The 26,314-nt window shown below is 42.5% G+C and overlaps 1 long non-coding RNA gene across 1 annotated transcript; it reads left to right on the plus strand.

Annotated features, from left to right (window-relative positions):
* Window positions 1–202: 202 nt before the first annotated feature.
* On the plus strand, window positions 203–26,310 carry LOC140210855 (uncharacterized). The gene is made up of 3 exons (XR_011889311.1): window positions 203–357; window positions 16,712–16,750; window positions 26,253–26,310. It is a non-coding gene; the product is annotated as an uncharacterized lncRNA (long non-coding RNA).
* The last annotated feature ends 4 nt before the right edge of the window (window positions 26,311–26,314 follow it).

The following is a 26,314-nucleotide window of genomic DNA, read 5'->3' on the forward strand; positions in this document are numbered from 1 at the left end:
ATTGTGCCATTGCTCCTGCTCTCAGTCCAGGGGCAGATACTCAGCATGCTGGAGGTCACATTTTACTACTAACAAAAGCCTTTCAGTATTTACTCTACTTCCAGTCTCTTGGAGTTATTGATAGTACATCACTTAGTTCCCACTGAATGACCGCTTTTTAACATTCTCCATTACTCTTTCAAGCAGAAGAAATTGTGCTTGTAGATACAAATTGAACTCCAATTAAACCTGTTTTTTTTTAACTGAGTAACATTTCAGTAACTCATTTACTGACAGCTTCTCTAGCAATTGCTGAGCTCACTTCTTACTGATTAAAGTATCGAGCAAGATTGAAGTCAACGGAGACGAGAGTGGAAGGTGAGTGGTTGTTCAGTACTTGACTGCTTTCTCGCTCTCTCCCCTCCCTGCCGCCAGGGGATGGTGCCGGAGTCTTGGGTTTTGGGCAAGGTTTAATTGAAGCAGTCTTTGAATAAGATACTGCAGTTAATGTTATATCGGTTTCTGGTTATGCCTTTTTTTAAATTGCTATTTTGTGCGACTTTGATCATGGCAGATTGGCTCTGTGGCCTGCAATGAACAACACAGCACTAAACTGAAATGAACCAAGCTGAACTGAACATTGCTAGACTGTTTCGATGATGCCATGGTTTACTGTTTTATATTCTGTGTTTTTCACTCATTTTTTTTGCCATTTGCATGATTTTTTTTGGCGAGTGAGGTACTTGATGTTTTCTCTGTTTTGTGGCTGTCTGCAGGGAAGATGAACCTCAGCATTATATACTGCATACATACATTGATAATAATCTTTAGAATTAAATGAGGCTTGCCTATTCCACATCAACTGAATGATAGCATAATGAGACTGTTGTACTAGTTGTCATGTCGTGTTGACAGCTCATACTTAATCAAATAGTAAACACTATTATTAACAATAAAGTGAAGAATTTGAAAAAAGATTGAAAAAGCCAATCACCAGCAAAAGAGAATCTGCAGATGCTGAAAGTCCAAGCAACACACACAAAATGCTGGAGGAACTCAGCAGGCCAGGCCGAGACCCTTCATCAGGACCGGAGAGAAAGGGATGAGGAGTCAGAGTTAGAAGGTGGTGGGGGGGGGGAGGGGAGGAAGAAACACGAGGCGATTGGTGAAACCGGAAGGGGGAAGGGGTGAAGTAAAGAGCTGGAAAGTCAATTGGTGAACGAGGTACAGGGCTGGAGAAGGGGGAATCTGATAGGAGAGGACAGAAGGCCATGGAAGAAAGAAAAGGGGGAAGGAGCACCAGAGGGAGGTGATGGGCAGGTAAGGAGATACGGTGAGAGGGGGAATAGGGAATGGGGGATGGTGAAGGGGGGAGGCATTACCAGAAGTTCGAGAAATCGATGCTTATGCCATCAGGTTGGAGGCTACCCAGATAGAATACGAGGTGTTGCTCCTCTGACTTGAGTGCGGCCTCATCGGGACAGTGGAGGCGGCCATGGACTAACATGTCAGAATGGGAGTGGAAAGTGGAATTAAAATTGGGAGATCCTGTTTCTTCTGGCAGATCGAGCAGCTTGCCAATCTGAGTGGGGTCTCTCCGACATATAGGAGCCCACACAGGAAGCATCAGATACAGTAGGTGACTCCAACAGACAAGTGGAACAAGTGCTACACCTGCCCCTACACCTCCTCCCCCACTACCATTCAGGGTCCCAAACAGTCCTTGGAAGTGAGGTGACATTTCACCTGTGAGTCTGTTGGGGTCATCTACTGTATCCGGTGCTCCCGGTAACATCTACCACCCTGTCCCCATCAATCCTCTTCTTTATCTCTTCAAAAAACTTAAATTAAGTTCGTGAGAAATATTTTCCATGCACAAACTCACACTAATTATACCTCACCTTGCCAAATGCTGTGTAAATCCTGTCTCTCAGAATTCCCTCCAGTAATTTTCTTACCAGAGATTTTAGGTTCACTGGCCTGTAGTTCCCGGTTAGCCCTTGTCCGTGAAGCCTTTTATAAATAAAGACACAATATTAGCCACCTCCAGTCTCCTGGTATCTTATCCATGGCTAAAATTGAAGCAACTATCTCTGCCAGGGCTCTTGCAATTTCTTCTATAGCTTCCTAGTGTCCAAGGATACACTTGGTCAGGCTCCATGGAATTATCTACCTGAATATGCCTTCACTCCACCAACATTACTTTTTTCTGTAACACGAACATATTCAAATATATACATCGCTATTCACTTCTTTTAATTTATTAGCTTCTATAACCTCCTCCATGGTAAGATTCATTTAAGATTGTGTCTTTCATCCAGGTTCCACACATGGACAACGTTATGGCCAGTGTCTCTCATCAATCATGGTTCCCAAAACTTGCCAGCTTTGTCTTTCACTCAAGGAGGAACTTGCTGTCCTTGAACACTCCTTACCTCCATTTTAAAAGCCTCCCACTTGCCAGGCATCCCTTTACCTGTACGAAGCTCCTCCCAATCATCCTGTAGATGGCGTCTGCTCTCTTCAAAATCTGCCTTGCCTCCAAATTTAGGACATTAAAAATGTGCGGCGCAGTCCTATCTTCTTCCATAACTATTTAAAACTAATAGAATTAAGGTCAGTAGTCCCAAAGTACACAGCAGAAACAAAGTGATGACTTTGTGAAGAACTACATTCAGTTTGCGGGGTGACCCTGAGTTCTCCTTTGCCTCCATTTTACTTCTCCATCCCACTCCCATTTTGACTGATGTATGGCCTCCAGCCTGTTACAACAAAGCTTAAGGAACAACACCTCAATCTACGTCTGGCATGCTGCAGCTTTCAGGATTCAAAATCAAATTCTACAACAGGTAGTTTGGTTTCTGACTCTGCAACAGATGTCAAATGCAACTCTCCAACTGTGATATTCAATCGATTTTACACTCTCTACTAATCAGACTTGTTGGACATATCCTACAGCCTCATAGTTTGCAACTGTTAAGTTGCAATTTGTATTCTTACTTTCCTCACTACATAGTTTATGCTAATTTTAGCTCTATTAAATATTAACTGGATGACCTTTACAACTTACCCCCATTGCAGGCCTGACCTCACCCCAGACCTCTTATTCTACCCATCTCCTTACTTCCACTAAAAACTCCAAACCAGCTTTTGTTAGCAACAGAAATGCTAAACCTGCCCATTTACCTCCTCCCTCACCTCCAGGTGAGGCAATATTTCACCTGTGAGTCTGTAGGGGTTGTCTATTGTACCTGGTGCTGCTGATGTGGCCTCTTCTACATTGCTGAGACCTGTTGTAAACTGGGGGAACCGCTCTGTTGAGTATCTCTGATCCATCTGCCAAAAGTGGAATTTCTCAGTGGCCAACCATTTTAGTTCCTACTACCATTCCCGTTCCGATGTGTCGGTCCATGGCCTCTTTTGTCACCTAAGGCCGCTCTCAGGATGGAAAAGCAACTCCTCATATTCTGTCTAGTTAGCTTCCAACCTGATGGCATGAATATTGATTTCTCTTTCTGGTATTTTTTCCCCTTCTCCTCACCTGCCTATCACATCACTGGGTATCTCTCCTTCTTCCCCTTTATACCGCTGTCCAGTCTCCTCTCCTATCAGATTTCTCCTTCTCCAGCCCTTTGCCTTTCCCACCCACCTGGCTTCATCTATTACCTTCTAGCTAGTCCCCTTTCCCCTCTCCCCACCTTTTTATTCTGGCATCTTTGCCCTTCCTTTCCAGCGCCGAAGAAGGGTCTTGGCACAAAATGTCAACCGTTTATTCATTTCCATAGTTGCAGCCTGACCTGCTGAGTTCCTCTCCAGCACTCTGTGTGTTTAGCTCACCCAATTTCCCATGTTGAACGTGAAATAGTGCACAGATGTTGCTTGACTATGCACAGATGCTGCCTGACTTGCTCAGTGCTTTCCAAAAAACGGTAAAATTTCAATCTAAAGTGAAATTGGTTTGGTAGAAATTTGTTAGAGTATTCGTAGTGCAAATAACTGCAAACAAACAAGCCACTTTAATTTCAATACAACACCGGCTTCACAAAATAAAACTGCTGCGCTTACTGTATGCAATTCCCTCTTATTCTTCGAAAATATGAAAACACCTAATTACAGCTTCATTGCAAGGTGTACTGTCATCAAGCACCAATTTTTCTACCTAATCATCTTATAACAACACAATACAGTTATTACTTGGAATATATCTTTTTGATGACATAAATATCTATTTGTTAAGATTCACTTGTTAAGGGCAATGTAACTATTGCTAGAATTTAATTTTAATTGTACATTGAAAATTATTGGTCTCATCAATGAATCACAATGCTGAATTACTGCTGAAGTTCACACTAAGAGTGAGCACTGAAATCCACCAGTACTGATTTCTAATTCAACAATTGTAGGCCGTATCTCGGGTAATGATGAGTTTGAGTACAGAGAGGAAATTAAGAATCTGGTGGCATGGTGCGAAGACAATAACCTATCCCTCAACTTCAGTAAGACGAAGGAATTGGTTGTTGACTTCAGAAGGAGTAGTGGACCACACGACCCAATTTACATCGGTGGTGCACAAGTGGAACAGGTCAAAAGCTTTAAGTTCCTCGGGGTCAATATCACAAATGACCTGACTTGGTCCAACCAAGCAGAGTTCACTGCCAAGAAGGCCCACCAGCGACTTTACTTCCTGAGAAAACTACAGAAATTTGGCCTGTCCCCCAAAACCCTGACTAATTTTTATAGATGCACCGTAGAAAGCATTCTTCTAGGGTGCATCACAACCTGGTATGGAAGTTGTCCTGTCCAAGACCGAAAGAGGCTGCAGAAGATCGTGAACATGGCGCAGCACATCACACAAACCAATCTTCTGTCCGTGGACTCACTGTACACCATACGCTGTCGGAGCAGTGCTGCCAGGATAATCAAGGACATGACCCACCTAGCCAACACACTTTTCATCCCTCTTCCCTCCGGGAGAAGGTTCAGGAGCTTGAAGACTCGTACAGCCAGATTTGGAAACAGCTTCTTTCCAACTGTGATAAGACTGCTGAACGGATCCTGACCCGGATCTGGGCCATACCCTCCAAATATCCGGACCTGCCTCTCTGTTTTTCTGTACTACCTTACTTCCCATTTTTCTATTTTCTATTTATCATTTATAATTTAAATTTTTAATATTTACTGATTTTAACTTTTTACTATTTTTAATATTTAATATTTGTAATTCAGCGAGTGTGAAGCGCAGAATCAAATATCGCTGTGATGATTGTACGTTCTAGTACCAATTGTTTGGCGACAATAAAGTATAAGTAATAAATGAGTAGACCACATTAATAACCAGTGGAATTTTTCCAAATATGATTGAGGGTATGTTTGGTATACCAATGAATGCTACATTTCTTGTTCAGGCATTTCCCATTTATGTGCAAATGAGACCGTGTTTGATTTGGCTCACATCAGTGTACTTAACTTGCAGGTAATAAGGTACTGTTCTGTTCAATTTCAAACAATGTACACAGAATCCACAAAAGCACACACACGACAGTAGTACTACATTCAAGATTCATTTAGTTGAATGCCAGGACTTTGGTTCACTGAAAAACAGTGAGGATCAACACATTCTTCTTGTTTTTCATTCCCGGAGATCCTATAAAGAGAAAAAAAAATCAGAAGAATATAATAAAGCAGTTATCTGATTTAATAAAAATTAATCTAAATGCAAGGCTGCACGCATTAACCCAGAGAAGGCAAGAAGAGTTCAATACTTGCTAGCAGTTAGTAGGATTTCTTCCATTTATGTAAGATCAGAATTCCACAAAGAGATAGTCACTTTACTGAAAAATTTAAAACGTTTTTTAAAAAGAGGACCTGGGCTGTTCACGACAAAAATAGATCTTCTTGGTAATAAATGTCACCAACATTTCAGTACTTTCTCATATGCTAGTGTTAAAAGTTGAAGCACTTACCCAGTCTCTGTAGTTAATAACTGAATGCCCTCTTGTTAACCCTGAGGATTCCTGAAATATGAATCTTCAGTGCTATCATTTAATTGTAAAGAGAACCCTGACAACCATTTCTAAAAATTCAGTGTTGTAACCCTTTTATTGAGCCAATACCAAATCTAACGCCAACTTTGAGGGCCCTATTTATCAAAAATGGCTAATGAGTAGTTGAGAGAAAATATTGCATCTCCTAGGTTACTCACTGACAGTAAAATGACAGCGTCAAAATACTTCAAAAATCAGAAAATTTGGCAGTAATTTGGGACGGTACTCAACAGAACACAGGGACTTTTCTGTTTAACATGGTATAAGTAGTCTGCTCTATGTAAACAGCAGTGCCACCCAGAGCTTCTGCTGATAGCTCACACTCCTACCAGGCAACTGCCATGTTGGCTCTGGGCAAAGTGTTGACAAAAGCTTTCAAGCATCACATTGCTGCCAACCCTGAAGAACTGCAAAGGTGTTGTGGCACAGTCTAGGAGTTGGCTTGGCTCCATCATGCCCACTTTCCCACCATCTACTTAGTTCCCTTGGAAGTTCAGCCAGTTGGCCCCAATGCATCCTGACCATGGCCAACTGCTCCAGTCAGGACCTGGTCTCTCAAGGCTCAGACCAGCTGGAAGTCACCAATCCAACACTGCAAAGGGCTGTCACTGGGAACTCGGGAATGTTCCCAAGCTCTAGCTCCTGCGAATACACTTTACAGGTGCAATGGGCTGATAAACAAGCACAGTAAACTGGTATAAAGGAACAAAAAAAAAACACTTCTTAATTAATCATTGCAACACCTGTAATGTTGAACTAAATGATAAAAATGGATGGTGCTACAGAGCAGAAGTAGAAGGATGGGGGTGGTGGGTGGGTGGTGCAGAGCCATGCTGGTTGGTTGGTATGCTCCAGATGGGGGACTGGGATCACTTGTGGTGCTTTTGGATGGGGGTTTTCTGGCAAATAGAGGTTTTTTCCATTTCTCCTTTTCTCTCCCCTCCTCCAGTACAAAGACGTACAGCATGCCACAGATGGCCATAAACTTGGACAGTGAATAATGGTTTTACAGTTGTGGTCCTGCTGTACAACCCAGAGAGTGCCAGTTTTGCTTCAACTTGCCATACGTTTCTCAGTATCATTCCTGATAACAAGAGAGCTGTGACTGAGCTGATTGGAATAAGGGTGGTTTATACAGGATGAATAAATCATGATTGCTGCCAGGAAAGTTAACTATGAGCAACACACATATACTCATGATTCTTAAGAAGTTATTCAGGAAGATCCACCAAACAAGAGTTAATTACTCATTACTTACAAAACCAGACCAAATCACAATAAATATGTCAAACCCTAACCAAAAAGCACTGAAACCAAAATATTTTCCTATCCAGAAAGTAAGTGTCTGAAAGCTACTGAAGAAAGAGAATCGAATTGGATTTATTAAAGAAAGATGTTTATAGAGAAAGATAAATGGTGCTGGCTTTCACTAAATGTGAAAGGTTTGAACATAGATAATTATCTTGTTCAAACCTTAATTTGGAAACAATTGTCTTATTAATTTAGACAATTGTTGTAAGGAGATGCTGTCACAGGAAGGGAATGACACATTAACTTTGCAATGTAGTACAAACCCTGAAAAAATATTCTGTGACTGACTGGGACTCAGGATGCAATCAGCATCTGTCACTTCCAAGAAACCTGGCGGAGGTAACCCCATTTGTTTTGGACACATTCCAAGGAATACATCACAGTTTTCGATCTCATTGTGCAACCTGTTAAAATAGAGCAACAAAATTAATAGGAGACCGGGCAAGGCAGAACACAGTAGCTGTGCTTTCCATTCCTGCGCCCCCTCAGCTTCTAGTACTGATGCTTTCTACTAGTCTCCTAATTTTTGGCAATTCCAGTCATATTACCTTTCTTAAATAATTAGAAATAGACAATTAGAAAAGTAAAAAAGCAAAAAAACAAGGTAGCTACCAGAAATCCAGAATAAAAACAGAAAAAAACTAAGTTCAACAGTTCAGGCAGCATCTAGAGCAGTTTCCCAAACCTTTTTATGCCATGGACCAATACCATTTAGCAAGGGGTCCATTGGGAAGCCGATTGAGAGAGAGAAGTAATATTGATATTTCAGATTAATGAACTTTCTTCAGAACTAGGAACAGTGAGAAAAACAAGGTTATTTTTATAAAGTTGTGGAGTTGGGGGCAGAGCTCTGAGAGAATCTTCTGTAAAGGCTATATAAGGCATTTTAGCCTTCCATAGTTTTTACAGAAGGTTTTAGCTATACATTTTAGCCTTAAATATCTTAGACAGAAAAATTGAAAAGCAATTACATTTCATAGAAATAACTGTCTTGAGGCCCTCACTTATTCGGGTCGACCATGGATGTTGCATTCCAGCTGTTTTACATGATATGCAAGCCAGGGCAGTACGACAAGGAGAACAAACTGTTACCTATGTAGCAGGCTCCCTCTTTCTACACAGCAGATGAATCCAAAGGAACATCAGAGACTGATGCAGCTTGGCACTGGTGGCATTGCAGGAGTTGCCCATCAGCACTGAACTCAACGGAGTTCTTAGGGACTCGAGCTCCGGATTTTTCCTTGGAGTTTACTCCAGAAGGCTTCCCTATGAGTGGATGTAACTGCAAAGCAGCGGAGGTTTGAGATCAGAGTTTTCTTTGTCCTAGATGAGCTGCCAAACACAGCCAGAGCCCCATCTGCCCAAAGCGACTGGTTTTAAGGAGCCAGTAACCTACCCTTGCCTCTTCTCCTGTCAGCAGAGATGGTTCCACCAGGCTCAGTAGCTAAGCCACATCTGAAGGCCTGGAGCTGGACCTGGTTTGCAGGCTATTTGAGACGCATTCCATTGGGAGCATTTCTTTGTTTGTGGGAGCTTATCCCCACTACCAACCCCTGGCTATAACAACCTTAAGGAATAACTTCTTTCTTCTTCTTCTTTCTAATATTTGATTTAAATAATTCCAGAATATTTAATACTCGATAGATAAAGTATACTTAAGACCAGTAAAATAAGTAAAGCTTTTCCTTGTGTTTCTCCATGGAGCTGACAAGGCCCTTCAAATGCTTTTTGTTCACCAGTCCTTGTTGTAGAGCTGAGGGCTGGATACGAAATGCACCCAGATCTTCTCTTTAGCTTGTTGATACTGGACTGCATGGTGGGTAGCACTGAAGCAGGCAGTTAGATCAATTCCTTCACCTTCACTTTTGGTCTTACTTTAACTTCCATCTGAGATTTCTTGATGTGCAAAGGCTGAATAGCCAGTGACTCCATTCAGAACTGTCTTTTAGAGATATATTAGGTCCCAGTACACCTACAAAATGCTTCTAAGTTATCGATAACAAAGTAATTTTTCAAGTTCCATTTGGAATTTCTTTCTTGATCACCAATAATAATGTGTTTCATTAGTTCACCTGATCTGACTCACTGCTGTCTAGCTGTTGCCTGCTTTGGGTATTCTCATCAGGAAGGTTCAGCTCTTCATACCTCCTCAGTGTTGAATATATAAATGTTTGGTTTCTACAAATGGTCAAAACATATTAATTATGAACATTCAAATAAAAAATAGTAACTCAACAAGTTTAACATAGATGCAGAAATATTATAAGATGCTCAATGCTGCGCTTATGTTTAATTTTGCACTAAAATTCACTTGAGCCATCAGAAATATAGAAAATTAATTTTCCATAAATTAGAGGAGATATTATAGTCTGGTACAGTTTTAATAGAGTCAAAAATTTTATTAATAAAATTAGAATTTTTTATCAAGGTTTCTGACATCCTATAAATAACTCAATATAAAATTCTTGAATATTACTTAAAAAACTATACTGAACAGTTTGCTATTGCATTTTGATTCATTAATATATGCTACAAGATTTCTGTTATACTAACCAATGTACTCTAATTAAAACAAGATGGATTGGTGTGGCAGCAGGAGGATGGGGTGAGGGCAGACGTGCATGAAATGGAAAGGATATGGGTGAGGGCAGCGTTAATGGTGGAGGAAGGGAAGCCCCTTTCTTTGGAGAAGAAGAACACCTCATTAGTTCTAGAATGAAAAGTCCCATTCTGAGAGCAGGGATAGGGTTCCTCTTGTCCTCACCTACCACCCTACCAGCCTCCACATCCAGCACATAATTCTCTGTAACTTCTACCATCTCCAACAGGATCCCACCACCAAGCTGGCGGGAGAAGAAGATGGCGGCGCGACGCAGCTCGCAGCGGCCACTCTGGTGGTGATGTCTGTTATTTGTCAAGTAGGGTGCCATGCACAATCCTGATTTGATGGAGATGGGCGTGAGAGCACGGAGGAACATCTGGTGAAACTTCTGAAATGCCTGCTTCGCTGCCGCTGCTACTGCGTGATCCAGAATCTCCTGAGAAGTCCCCGAGTCCTCTGCTTTGCTTGTTGCTCGGCGGCCGGGGTGGGGTCAAAGCGCTCAGCAGAGAATGGTGCTCAGAGAGGCTGTGTCAGAGGGGCTGGTCGGAGGCTCGAAGTTTTCAGATGGACTCAGAGTCCGCTGCGGTCGGGTGCTTCCAATGGAGCTGCATCGGCAAGTTGGCGGCGATTGGAGGTTCATGGCGGGGAGAGTTCCTCCCTTCTGCTGCCTACGGGAGATGATGAGTCTATCGGGACTTAGAGACTTTTTTTTTTTTACTGTGCCCATGGTCTGCTCTTTATCAAATTATGGTATTGCTTTGCACTGTTGTAACTAGATTAGATTAGATTAGATTCAACTTTATTGTCATTGTGCCAAGTACAGATACAAAGCCAATGAAATGAATTTAGCATCTGACCAGAAATGCAAAGAATATTGTTATTTACAAAATAACTGCGAATAAAAAAGGTGTTACAGCACACAAATATAAAAGTACTGAGACAGTACAATATGGATGCAATACTGCTTAGCGCTGTGATGAGAGGTTCAGCAGTGTCATAGCCTCAGGGAAGAAGCTCTTCCTGTGCCTGCTGGTACGGGAGCAGAGGCTCCTGTAGCGCCTACCGGATTGGAGGAGAGTAAAAAGTCCATGGTTAGGGTGAGATGCATCCCTGATAATGCTTTTGCCCTGCCCAGGCAGCATTTATGATAGGTGTTCTCAATGGTGAGCAATTGGGTGCCGATAATCCGCTGGGCAGTCTTCACCACCCGCTGGAGTACTTTGTAGTCCGGTATGATAACTATATGTTATAATTATGTGGTTTTGTCAGTTTATTCTTCGTTTGTCCTGTGATATCATTCTGGAGGAACATTGTATTATTTTTTAATGCATGCATTTCTAAATGACAATAAACGAGGACTGAGTGTCCTCATAATCTAATCTAATCTTTCCCTCCCCCTCTCCCACTTTCTGCAGGGATCACTCCCTACGCAATCTCCCTCCTGGCACTTACCCTTGCAAGTGGTACATGTGCTACACTTGCCCTTACACCTTCTCTCTCACTACCATTCAGGGCCCCAAACAGTCCTTCCAAGTAAGGCGACACTTCACCCATGAGTCTATTAGGGCCATCTACTTTATCTAGTGCTTCCAGTGTGGCCTCCTGTATAATGGTGAGACCCGACATAGACTGGGAGACCGCTTCTCAGAGCTCCTACTCTCTGTCCGCCAGAAAAAGTGGGATCTTCCAGTGGCCACCCATTTTAATTCTACTTCCCATTCCCATTTGGACATGTTAGTCCATGGCCTCCTCTACTGCCATGATGAGGCCACACTCAGGTAGGAGGAGCAACACCTTATATTCCGTCTAGGTAACCTGCAACCTGATGGCATGAACATTGATTTCTCGAACTTCTGCTGAGATCTCCCCCCTCCTTCAGCATGCCCCATTCCCATTTCCCTCCCTCACCTGCCCATCACCTCCCTCTGGTGCAACTCCCCCTTCCCTTTCTTCCATGGCCTTCTGGTCTCTCCTATCAGATTCCCCTTTCTCTCGCCCTTTAATTCTTTCACCAATCTACTTCCCAGCTCTTTACCTCACCCCTCCCTCCTCCCAGTTTTACCTATCATCTACTACCTTGCACTTTTTCCTCCCCTCCCCCCAACTCCTTACAATGACTTCTCATCTTTTCTCTACAGTCCTGATGAAAGGTCTCAGCCCAAAACTTCGACTGTTCTTTCTTTTCCATAGATGCTACATGGCCTGCTGAGTTCCTCTAGCACTTTGTGTGTCTTGCTGTGATTTCCAGCATCTGCAGATGTTCTCTTCTTTTTGCTTGAATAAAACTAGCCCAACCTGATGAAATCTTCTGAAATGACACAACGGTGGACATGTACATTGCTGTTCTGGCTTGCAACAAGGTTGATGGCTTGAATCTGGTTTTAAAATCAACCTTGAAGCAGAGTAAAAGCCTGTGGAAAGCAAGACTATGAGGGGTTTTATCTTGCCTATCACTTAAAGTATATCTTTTCATTGTGCTGATATAATCAATTTGAAATACCATGCTGCTATTCCATTGATTCTATGCTATAGGTGAGGGCTTTTTCCAATGATCTCCTCAATAACAATAAGGTTCATGAAATAAACATCTTTAAGCAATGGCCACTGATTCCAACAGTCTCATTGTGGTCTAACAGTACTAAAATTGTATAACACTTGAACATCAGTAAACTTCTTGTAGGGATTGATGCACTGCCAAAATTTTATTTTTATATTGTGTCACTGTTTTGTTATCCTCTATACCACTCACAGTATAAAGTCTGAAGAATGGGGTGGCTGGATGTCCTGTTTATGGCATTCTAAAGTTATTTGACATGATTTTGGTCACTCACAACACCAGTGCCCTGTGGGTCTGCGTTCTCAGACCCTGACTAAATTCGTTATACACATGACTGTGTGGCCAATTTCCACTCTAACTCCATTCACAAGTTTGTAGATAGTGGGCTGGATCTTAAAACACCAACGAGATGGAGTACAGAAGGAGACAGAGAGTCTCCTGGAACGGTGCCAAGGTAACAACATTTCCTTCAATGTTAACAAAAGAAAAAGAGCTGGTCACCAACTTCAGGAAGTAGAGTGGAGTATACGTTCTTGTCTGTATCAATGCTGCTAATGTGGAGATAGTTTAAAAACCTAGCTGCAAATATCAGCAACAACTTACCCTGGATGGTACAGCCAAGAAAGCCCAGCGAATGCACGTACTTCCTCAGAAGGCTAGGGGAATTTAGCATGTCCCCCAATCACTCTTACTAAATTTTGCAGATGCACCACAGAAAGTAGCCTATTCAGTTGTGATAATATTTGGTTTGATAATTACTCCGATCGAGATGGGAAGAAATTACAGAGATTTGTGGAAGCAGCCTATCACACAAGCCAACTTCCCCTCCAACGGCTTGGCCAACACTTCCTGCTGCCTCAGGAAAGCAGCTAATGTAATCAGACCCTCCTACCTTGGTCATTCTCTCTTCACCCCTCTCCAACTGAGCAAAGATACAAAGGCCTAAGAGCATGAGGCATCAGACTCAAGAACAGCTTCTATTCCTCTGTTAGCGGGCTCTTAAATGAACCCCTCATGCACTAGAAGACGAACTCTTGAATTCCTGATCACCAGTCCACCTTGTCAAGGTCCACATGCACTGTCTACCTGTACTGCACATATTTTTTATTTTGTTTTTTTTTTACTATTTCAGTGTAATTATTCACGTTACGATCTGTCTGGATAGTACTCAGAACAAAAGTCTTTCACTGTATCGTGGTACACGAAACAATAATGAATCAATATCACCTTTATTGAGTTTTTTCATGAGGTGACAAGGGTGATTGATGAAGGGAGAACCATGGATGTTGGCTGCATGGATCTTGGTAAAGTATTTGACAAGGTCCCTCATGGGAGGCTCATGCAGAAGATTAAGATGCATGGGGTCCATGATGAATTGGATGCTTGCCCATAGAAAACAGAGGGTTGTGATCGAAGGGAGTCATTCCAGGTGAAGGTCTATTATTAGTGGTGTTCCACAGGGATCTATACTGGGACCTTTGCTGGTGGTGATGTATATAAATGTCTGGATGAAAATGTAGATGAGTGTGTAAGTCTGCAGATGATACAAACATTGGTGGTATTGTGGATAGAGTAGAAGACTGGCAAGGAATACAGTGGAATATAGGTCAATTGCAGATATGGGTGGAGAAATGGCAGGTGGAGTTAGTCAAAGTATTGAATTCAAAAGTCAGGAAACTATGTTGCAGATTTATAAAACTCTAGATAGGCCTCATCTGGAGTACTGCATACAGTTCTGGTTGTCCCATTATAGGAAGGATGTTGCAGCTTTGGAGAGGGTTCAGAAGAGGTTTACTAAGATGCTGCCTGGATTAGAGGGCAGGTCCTATAGGGAGAGGTTGGACAAACTTGAGTTGTACAGTCATAGAACACTACAGCACAGAAACAGGCCCTTTGGCCCATCTAATCTGTACCAAGTCATTAATCTGCCTAGTCCCATCGACCTGCTTCCAGACCATAAACCTTCACACTACTCCCATCCATGTACTTTTCCAAATTTCTCTTAAGTGTGAAAATCAACCTCACATCCACCACTTGTGCTTGCAGCTTGTTCCAACTCTCTGTTCCCCTTAAACATTTCACCTTTCATCCTTAACCCAGGACCTCCAGTTGTAGTCTCACTCAACTTCACTGAGGGAAAAAACACTGCTTCTATTTACCCTAGGCAGATACGTTAGGGTCTTTAAAGAGACGTTTAGATAGGCAGATGAACTTGAGGAAAATGGAAGGTATGGTCATTGTGTAAACAGGAGAGATTAGTTTAATTGGCCATTTGATTACTAATTTAATTGGTTCACCACAACATTGTGAGGCTGAAGGGCCAGTTCCTGTGCTGTACTGTTCTATGTTCTATCAACTACTGTCAAATCCACATGCAACAGATAATATAGTATACTAATTCTGGAGCATTTCCAATATCAAGATTTAAACCCTGCAATATTATTCTTCAAAATATTTAATATTCGTAATATCATGGTACAATACCAAAGCAGTTAGTGATGAATTGTGTACATCTCTCTGTCTGATAACTTTAGATGGACTCTCAATTCAATTCAGAGAGTTTGTGAATTTTTTTAAGAAATGAAAGAAAATTTAAGGAACAAGTAAATTTCAAAATGGCTGCCAATCAAATACGCATGCTAGAGCCCATCCCAAAGGATATCGGCACTAGAACAATTTGGCCCTTTCCGGTTAAGTATGGCTCAAATAAACTTGCGGGGGGGGGGGGGGGACTGTTGCTTCACAAGCATGCCTAATGAACAAACTAAACGTCATTGCGCCTCGCAATATCCGAATGATTTTTGGTGCCCAGTGAGATCAAATCAACTTGAAGAAGAAACCAGCAAAGCAGTACTGGGAAAGGAATGGATTCAGTAGAGTTCATTTCAATGGAGAAATCTGAATAACGTGTCACCTTCTGCCCTGAAACAAAATTCTGTCACATACCAGTAGAGTTCACAAACTAATCCTCAGCTGGGACAATTCCCTTGTTTGCAAACAGGAAAAGTAGTTATTTGCATGTGTATAATGAAGACGTTTACAATTTCAGTTGACTGCACTGATTCTGCACTGCCACACAGGGGCATGATATGATCACAGTAAACAATTTTCAATGCACTCTTTCCTTTTCTTCTGTGTTTTGCAAGAAATGTTATGCTTTTTGAAAATATATTGTGAGATACATTTCAGCATCTGTCTGCTTCTCCAGCAGTGTTTTGATGTAGCCATTCTACAAGGAAATCTGTACCATCACCCACTAGAGTTTTGTCCAGGAAAAAACATTGCGTCACACTACACACAAATACTTCTCTCACCACAAAAATTTGGATGAAAATTAAAGTACAATAAATCTGCAGGCTTTTCATTAATGTTTTCAAATCCAAGGGACAAGAAATGGTATAAGAAATATTGAGCCAGAACATGCAGATTTCTAGCTGACAGATTGGCAGCTGCAGCATGAACATCAGTGCTCTTTAAACTTCTGCTCAGAATTACAGAACACTCGAGATTAGATATCACTGAGGCTGATCTCCACTTTACATCTGGTCCCTCAGCTTTGTGCCAACCATGGTCAATGCTTCCAATACAGTCACACACATCCGAGCTGTTTGGCTTGTTTTTTCATTCTTTCATTAATAATCATGCTTTAAATTCATTTATACTTGATAAGCATGTGTTTTACTGTTAAGATTTTTTTAAAAGTAGTTTGCATTTTGACAAGAGCTGCCAAAGGCCATTAGAGTATTTTGAATGGGATCTCAAATTCAGCTGCTGAGCCTAGTCATAATTTATGGCCCCATTCTGTGTTGAGGTAGTTGGGAACTGCAGAGGGCAAGTATAATAATAGAAATAGCATGGGATTGCACAGTCAATGTGTGCTCCATCACACCAATTGTCTTTGAGACTCCAACTTCTCTCTCCAATGAACGTTAAGTACTATGCAAAGAAGAATGGGAAGTTGCTGGTGGTGATTAACCTCCAACTGACATTACTGAAACAGGTTGTGAGGCATCTGGCCCATGGCCATTTGTATTAGCTTGTTAATTGTTAATCAGAAGCAAGTTGAGGCACTTGAATGCTCTAAGTTCATGAGAGGTAACTTTAAAAAAATGTCATTTCTACTTCTACTCCTTTTCAGCAATGAGAACGGAAGCAGTGTTTGGGTCATCTGGCCCCTTGAACCAATGTATTCACTGTTTTTTCCTCCACCTCTTTTAGATCACAAAGATGAGATTCATCAGTCCATTAGATGGCCCTGTATCCTTTTTTACTGTTGGATTTTCTAAATAATCCCTGAGCCAAACAAGGAGATAAAAGGAGTTAATATTCTGACCAAAGGAATTTACAGTATCTTAGAGTTTAGAAGGAACAGAGAAAGAAGCAGGTTTGGGGTAAGAACTTCAGACTGGGAGATCTAGATAGCTGTTTTCAGAGTAAATAGGGATGGAAAGTTGCAAACATAAGGACATTATTAATTTAATTGTGTAATTTGCAGTAGATGGTGCTGAAATCTCACAGCTTCAGTGACCCAAGTTTGAATGCTGTTGTATAGAGTTTGCATATTCTCCCTGAGACCTCGTGGGTCTCTTCTGGGATCTCCCGCATTACACAAAATACCCTTTTAAGATCTTAAGAATGCATCTCACAATGATCTGAACATCCCATCAGTGATGTAACCTAGGGTCATCGGGTATTTTGGGTGTTCCAGCATCAGACGCCCTCACCCAGGCAATTCAGCTGTGGTTGACCAAGCCACATCCTGTGTCCAGTGAAGCCCTGGCAGGCATGCACTTTGCCTTCCATCCCTGGCTCCGATAGTCATTGACCAGTTCCTCGTACCTGGCAAGCTTCCTCTCACGGGGCTCCACCAGATGCTCCTCCCACGGCACTGTCAGCTCCAGCAGGGTGGTGTATTTTGCTGCCTCTGAGACCAGCAGGATGTCTGGTCTCGCAGTGGTCTTGACGATGTGCTGTGGGGACTCCAGTTGTTTCTCCATGTCAGTCATGAGCTGCCAGTCGTGAGCGGGTGCCAGAACCCCTGTGGGTGGCTTTACTCTTGCTTCTGGCTACTCTCCAGCTCTCACAAAGGCGGCAAGTCGATTGCAGCATTGACGAGCTCATTTGCTGTTATAAATTCTTAAGAAGATTGCTTCCGCGAGGCTCTTCGATACCAGATCAGTGTACATAGGTAGCTAAACAATCAAACAGAAGTGGATGGGCATACAAGAGAAAGAATAGTTTGCAGTGTACAGTACAAGGAAATATGGAAAGCAGGAATGGAACTGGGAGCTGACATGAATACCAAAATGCAAGAGGCCTCCTTCTATGTTGTAATAAATAAATTGAAAAGATTCTTACCCTTGGGGAAAACAATATCTTTTGGCAATACAGGTGGCAGATAAGAATGCAAGCAAGGCAACAACCACCGCAGTTACAATGATCCCTGGGTGTGACTGGCCCTGCAAATTTAATAACAGGAAAAACTATATTAACAATCAAAGGCAAACAACAGGAATTCTGCAGATGCTGGAAATTCAAGCAACACACATCAAAGTTGCTGGTGAACGCAGCAGGCCAGGCAGCATCTTTAGGAAGAGGTGCAGTCGCCGTTTCAGGCCGAGACCCTTCGTCAGGACTAACTGAAGGAAGAGTGAGTAAGGGAATTTGAAAGTTGGAGGGGAGGGGGAGATCCAAAATGATAGGAGAAGACAGGAGGGGGAGGGATGGAGCCAAGAGCTGGACAGGTGATAGGCAAAAGGGGATATGAGAGGATCATGGGACAGGAGGTCCGGGAAGAAAGACAAGGGGGGGGGGAACCCAGAGGATGGGCAAGAGGTGTATTCAGAGGAACAGAGGGAGAAAAAGGAGAGTGAGAGAAAGAATGTGTGCATAAAAATAAGTAACACATGGGGTACAAGGGGGAGGTGGGGCCTAGCGGAAGTTAGAGAAGTCGATGTTCATGCCATCAGGTTGGAGGCTACCCAGACGGAATATAAGGTGTTCTTCCTCCAATCTGAGTGTGGCTTCATCTTTACAGTAGAGGAGACCGTGGATAGACATGTCAGAATGGGAATGGGATGTGGAATTAAAATGTGTGGCCACTGGGAGATCCTGCTTTCTCTGGCAGACAGAGCGTAGATGTTCAGCAAAGCGGTCTCCCAGTCTGCGTCGGGTCTCGCCAATATATAAAAGGCCACATCGGGAGCACCGGATGCAGTATATCACCCCAGTCGAGTCACAGGTGAAGTTTTGCCTCACCTGGAAGGACTGTTTGGGGCCCTGAATGGTGGTAAGGGAGGAAGTGTAAGGGCATGTGTAGCACTTGTTCCGCTTACACAGATAAGTGCCAGGAGGGAGATCAGTGGGGAGGGATGGGGGGGACGAATGGACAAGGGAGTTGTGTAGGGAGCTTAGTGGTGGGGGGGGGGAGGGAAAGATGTGCTTAGTGGTGGGATCCCGTTGGAGGTGGCGGAAGTTACGGAGAATAATATGTTGGACCCGGAGGCTGGTGGGGTGGTAGGTGAGGACCAGGGGAACCCTATTCCTAGTGGGGTGGCGGGAGGATGGAGTGAGAGCAGATGTATGTGAAATGGGGGAGATGCGTTTAAGAGCAGAGTTGATAGTGGAGGAAGGGAAGCCCCTTTCTTTAAAAAAGGAAGACATCTCCCTCATCCTAGAATGAAAAGCCTCATCCTGAGAGCAGATGCGGCGGAGACGGAGGAATTGCGAGAAGGGGATGGCGTTTTTGCAAGAGACAGGGTGAGAAGAGGAATAGTCCAGATAGCTGTGAGAGTCAGTAGGCTTATAGTAGACATCAGTGGATAAGCTGTCTCCAGAGACAGAAAGATCTAGAAAGGGGAGGGAGGTGTCGGAAATGAACCAGGTAAACTTGAGGGCAGGGTGAAAGTTGGAGGCAAAGTTAATAAAGTCAACGAGTTCTCCATGCGTGCAGGAAGCAGCACCAATGCAGTCGTTGATGTAGCAAAGGAAAAGTGGGGGACAGATACCAGAATAGGCACAGAACATAGATTGTTCCACAAACCCAACAAAAAGGCAGGCATAGCTAGGACCCATATGGGTGCCCATAGCTACACCTTTAGTTTGGAGGAAGTGGGAGGAGCCAAAGGAGAAATTATTAAGAGTAAGGACTAATTCTGCTAGACGGAGCAGAGGTGGTGGTAGAGGGGAACTGATTAGGTCTGGAATCCAAAAAGAAGCATAGAGCTTTGAGACCTTCCTGATGGGGGATGGAAGTATATTAGGACTGGACATCCATGGTGAAAATAAAGCGGTGGGGGCCAGGGAACTTAAAGTCATCGAAAAGTTTAAGAGCGTGAGAAGTGTCACGAACATAGGTCGGAAGGGATTGAACAAGGGGTGATAAAACAGTGTCGAGGTATGCAGAAATGAGTTCGGTGGGGCAGGTGCAAGCTGAGACAATAGGTCGGCCAGGACAGGCAGGTTTGTGGATCTCCCCCATTTCACGTACATCTGCTCTCACTCCATCCTCCCGCCACCCCACTAGGAATAGGGTTCCCCTGGTCCTCACCTACCACCCCACCAGCCTCCGGGTCCAACATATTATTCTCCGTAACTTCCGCCACCTCCAACGGGATCCCACCACTAAGCACATCTTTCCCTCCCCCCCCCCCCGCATTCCGCAGGGATCGCTCCCTACACAACTCCCTTGTCCATTCGTCCCCCCCGTCCCTCCCCACTGATCTCCCTCCTGGCACTTATCTGTGTAAGCGGAACAAGTGCTACACATGCCCTTACACTTCCTCCCTTACCACCATTCAGGGCCCCAAACAGTCCTTCCAGGTGAGGCAACACTTCACCTGTGAGTCGACTGGGGTGATATACTGCGTCTGGTGCTCCCAATGTGGCCTTTTATATATTGGCGAGACCTGACGCAGACTGGGAGACCGCTTTGCTGAACATCTACGCTCTGTCCGCCAGAGAAAGCAGGATCTCCCAGTGGCCACACATTTTAATTCCACATCCCATTCCCATTCTGACATGTCTATCCACGGTCTCCTCTACTGTAAAGATGAAGCCACACTCAGATTGGAGGAAGAACACCTTATATTCCGTCTGGGTAGCCTCCAACCTGATGGCATGAACATCGACTTCTCTAACTTCTGCTAGGCCCCACCTCCCCCTTGTACCCCATCTGTTACTTATTTTTATGCACACATTCTTTCTCTCACTCTCCTTTTTCTCCCTCTGTCCCTCTGAATATACCTCTTGCCCATCCTCTGGGTCCCCCTCCCGCCCCGCCCCCCCCGTCTTTCTTCCCGGACCTCCTGTCCCATGATCCTCTCGTATCCCTTTTGCCAATCACCTGCCCAGCTCCTGGCTCTATCCCTCCCCCTCCAACTTTCAAATCCCTTACTCACTCTTCCTTCAGTTAGTCCTGACGAAGGGTCTCGGCCTGAAACATCGACTGCACCTCTTCCTACAGATGCTGCTTGGCCTGCTGCGTTCACCAGCAACTTTGATGTGTGTTGCTTAACAATCAAAGTGTGTCAAAGGCTGTCCATTTATAAGTAAGATTGATTACTTATTCTCTTGTCTACCGCTTACAATTGAAGCGATCTTTATTACTCCTTTTGATCAGCAAATTCATCCACAAGTGCTAAATTTTAACAATACTTTGGAATAAAGTTTCAAACAGTGGAAACCCATTCTAAAGTACCCAGTAGCGCAAGGGTGGTGCTCATTAACCTGTTCTTGAGAAGACAGTATATTATCTACATACCTTAGTTGGACAAATATTGCACACCAGCAAGCAATAGCTTTACACAGCCCCAGTCACAGCATGGTAGCACAGCAGTCAGTGCAATGCCTTCCAGCACCACTGATCCACGTTCGATTCCTGCCACAGACTGTAAGCAGTCTGTATGTTCTCTTGTGGATTTTCTCCAAGTGCTCTGGTTTCCTCACACATTCAAAAGATGTGCAGGCTAGGGTTAGTAAGTTGCGGGCATGCTGAAGCACCAGATACAGTAAACGACCCTGACAGGATTGTAGAAGATTTGTCACCTCCTCTGGAAGGACTGTTTGGGGCCTGGAATGGAAGTGAGGGAGGAGTTGTGGAGCAGGTGTTCCACTTGTCGCATTTGCAGGGATAAGCGCCAGGACAGAGATCAGCGGGAAGGAACAAGTGGACAAGAGAGCATCAGTGGGGAAGGACACAATGATATCTTTCTACCAGTTGGAAAAGTGGTAGCAGAAAGCAGAATATGTGGCATCAGGTCAAACATGGGTAACGTTTTGTCCTCCCTGACTAAAAAAATCAATACTCTTTCAGTGACAGCAGACCCTAACATATACCAAACTGATGTTTCAGCATGCATTGTTCCCAATTAAAGAAACCATTTTGATTAATTCTTCCCATCAGGAGATTAAAAACGAGAGCACAAAGCTACAGAACAAAACATCCTGCACTGAAGACCCATACTCCAGAATTCTATGCACCCTGTGCAAGCTGGTCCAGTAAAATCACAACATTGGCATCCACCCAACAACATGAAAAATTGCCCAGGCATGCCCCATTCACTAAAGGAAGGACAATTTCAATCATAACAATTATTGTCCAGTGGACTCCAAAGCGATAGAAGATATTATTAGCAGTGTTACGAAGCTTCCCAGCCTTGGTCCAAATGGAATTAAAAGCAGAATTCTGGTCTAAGATGAGTGTGACTTCAAATCAGCACAGGGTTTGATATTACATAACTCTGGTTAAACTGAAGTCAACGGGCATCAATGTGACACTTCACACAAAGTTGATGTAGTTGTTGGATTATCTATCATTCAGGATATCCTGCAGGAATTTCTCAGGATAGTTTACTGGACCCACCTATCCACAGATGTGCTATTAACTATATTTCTTCCCAACCTGTGTACATAAGTGGGAAAGTTTCATTTACAATTCCTTAGTAAATAAAGCAGTCCATGCTTGCAGGGGTCAGAACATAGACAATATTCTGGCATTGGATGAAAAGTGACAAGCAGCGTTGGTACCACAAAAGTGCCAGGCATTTATCATCTCAAAACATCTAACCAATATTGTTCCCTATTATGAACATTCCAAGGATCACTATTAACCTGAAACTTAACTGGACCAACCATATAAAATACTGTGGCTACAACAGTAGGTCAGAGACTGGCTATGCTATTACAATTTACTCAGTATCTAACCATCCATAGTCTTTCCAGCATACACCAGGCACAACTAGATGTGATTGATAGAGTCTCTGTTTGTCTGGATCAATGCAGTCCAGACAATTCACAAGAAGCTAAGCACTATCCTATCAAATGCCTACGATGTGTATTCGTTCCATTAATTAATACTGTGCAGAAATTACTGTCTATGCAAGCTAAGAAAGTAGTTATTTGCCTTGGCTACACTGACACCGTCTTCAAAATGCATGATAACCACCTACTAGGACGATGACGGAAGGAGCACAGAGACACCACACACCTTTCAGGTTCTCATCCAAGACACATTCCATGTCATATTCCATTCTTCCATCGTTCCTAAATTCCTAGAACTACTAGAAAATCTCCACCAACGTAACTGGTGGCTCAAGAAGGCAGTTGACCAACACTTTATAAAGGACCATTTAGCACAGATAATAAATGACACACATAATGTATTTGAAGAAATTACTCAAAGGACATCTATCCCAGCTCTTGAGCAATACATAGCAAAACTGGATTTTAGATGTACCAGATATAAATCACAAATTAAGATTATGTACTGCTGAATTTGCTCTTTTTATTCTTAATCAATTTATCATGGTTAATATTTACCATGTTGTAGACAAGGTAGGCTAAGGCAGCGGTCCCCAACCACTGGGTCGAGGACCGGTACCAGGCCGCAAAGCATGTGCTACCGTTCCGTGAGGAAACGATACAAGTCAGCTGCACCTTTCCTCATTCCCTGTCACGCACTGTTGAACTTGAACATAGGGTTGCCAACTGTCCCATATTTGCCGGGACATCCTGTATCTTGGTCTAAATTGGTTTGTCCCATATGGGACCGCCCTTGTCCCGTATTTCCTCCGCTAAGGTAGAGCGTTCCTATGAAACCTTTCGTGGCGAAATGGCGTGAAGTGAAGAAGCAATTACCATTAATTTATATGGGTAAAATTTTTGAGTGTTCCCAGACCCAAAAAATAACCTAACAACTCATACCAAATAACACATAAAACCCAAAATAAATAGCACTAACATATAGTAAAAGCATGAATGATATGATAAATACACAGGCTATATATGGGAAAAAAAATCGGCATGTACGAGCATGTGCACACAGATGCCCGCGCGAGGCTTCATGGTCATGGTAGTCTTTCCCGGGGTAAAGTGTCCCAGGATTTGACTGCTACTTTTTCCCCTTATTTGGGAGTGAGAAAGTTGGCAACCCTAACTGTAAAAGACATGTTGAGGTGAGTTTTGTTTGTGGGCAGTATATACATTGGCTATGTGCTTCCTCTTTCATGGTTATCACCTTAGGTAGTATATACAATATAAATCTCAGTCTGGGAGCTTCACAAAGTATTTTCCCTATATTGATTTTGATTGGAATAAATGGAACAAACAGCACTGTCTAAAAGCTCTGGCAATCACAAACTACCAATTAATGGATAATACTTCATGGATAGAAGGGATCACCATCTCCTGAATGAACAGGAAAACTTGATTTACTGAGGTTCAATGAAAACAAACCCAAGAGTGTGACTATTAAGAAGTCAAGGCTATTATTAAGTTACATAATTAAATAGTCATAACTTTTGCTGTTTTAGGAAACTGAAGGCAATTTCAATGTCTTGAAAATAAGATCAGTTTAATTAAGGACATTTCTGCCAACCCAATATTTAGAAAACAACTCTTCAAAATTAGTGGGTTGTGGTAACTAAAATTAAAACACTTGAATTCTACTTTGCTTTGCCAATGTTTATTGCATCTTGATAAGCTTTTTCATCTAGCTTAAGGGTGCACTTACAAAGCGAGTCTCCAACATTACTGTGTTCTCTGGAAAAAATTATACACTAAATTAATCCATTAAACAGCAGCTAGCTTGGTGTTGAATCCATTTAAAACAACCATCATGTAGCCTAAAAGGCTTGAAAATACTGTTGAGCATGGACACGGTCATCATTCACATGCATAAAGCTGAAAATAATTCAAGGATTTAATCATCTATTGGTCAATTAGAAGCCTCCCAATGTATTTGCGTCATATACCCAGCAGCTTGATTTGTTGATTCATTGTAGATTATTTGATAATACAGTGATATTTTCATTATTAGGAAAGTATTTGTTGCAAATAAATTACAATCTATTTGTCCTTTTTTCTAGAGATATTTTAATGAATGGATTTGCATAGAAGCTTCCAATAATGCACTTGTGAGAGAATTAAGCTTGGGGATATTTAAATTAAAAACACAAACTGTTCAAATATTCAGTAGATCAGGCTGCGTCTGTGGGAAGAGAAACAGTTGATATTTTCGGTCATATATCCTTTGTCAGACTAAGAAAGATGATCAGAGGAACAGCTATGAACATAAAATCTGTCAGTCAAGTTCAAAACCATGTTCTTACTAACCTAGTCCCTCATGCTACTTAATGAAGGGCTAGGCTATCAAAGGTCAATAGTCACCTACTTGTGGACATACGCTTCCTCTTTAAACCATAGCCTTCATCATGATTTCTGGTACACATCCAACCTTTATAATTCTAAATTGTGTGTTGTGCACAACTTTTAAAAAGAAATTACCAAAAAATACACCATTCAAAGAAAAGTCAATATAATCAGTCAAATGAATTGATATTTCCTTGAATCACCTAAATATGACTCTGAATCAGGTTTAATTAGAATCTAAATCAGGTTTAATATCACCAGCATATGCAGCAATACAATAGAAAAAAAACTGAACTATGGTAAGTAGATTTGTATATTAAATAGTTAAACTAAATAAGTAGTGCTAAAATAGAAATAAAAAAAGTAGTGATGTATGGGTTTAATGTTCATTCAGTAATCGGACGGCAGAGGAGAAGAAGCTGTTCCTGAATCTGTGCCTTCAGGCTTCTGTACCTCCTTCTTGATGGTAGCAATGAGAACAAGGCAGGACTTGGGTGATGAGGGTCCTTAACAATGAATGCTACCCTTTTGAGGCATCACTCCTTGAAAGTATCCTGGATAGGGAAGCTAGTGCCCATGATGGAGCAGACTAAGTTTGCAACTCTCTGCAGCTTACTTCGATTCTGTCTAGTAGCCTTCCATGTACCAGAATTTGATGCGGCCAGTTAGAATGCTCTCCAAGGTACACCTGTAGAAATCCGTGAGTGTCTTTGGTGACATTACCAAATCACCTCAGACTCCTAATGAAATACAGCTGCTGTCATGTCTTCTTTGTGGCTGCATCGATGTGTTGGGTCCAGGTCAGATCCTCAGAGAGATTGCTACCCAGGAACTTGAAATTGTTCACTCTCTCCGCTTCTGATCCTTTAATGAGGGTCATGACCCTCAGTGCTTGCTGGTCCAGATTTTCTGGTGTACAATGGATGAATGGCAGCTGTTTTGACCTTTAAGAACTTTGTTTGCAAAGATTGGCATGAATTTCCCCTTTTCTGAGGTGATATATTGTCTGGCACATTTTGAATCGGATCTGTGGCATTCATCCCAGTGATGCAAGCAAGTAGTTTTACACAGCTTATAATCAAGTGCTTTTCCTTGACAACTTTTATATCAGTTCACAGATGGAGAAATAAAAACTGAGTACACATCAGGAAAGGTGCTAATAAACCACAACTT

This window comes from Mobula birostris, chromosome 16 (genome assembly GCF_030028105.1).
Source record: "Mobula birostris isolate sMobBir1 chromosome 16, sMobBir1.hap1, whole genome shotgun sequence".
Taxonomy (NCBI): Eukaryota; Metazoa; Chordata; class Chondrichthyes; order Myliobatiformes; family Myliobatidae; genus Mobula; species Mobula birostris.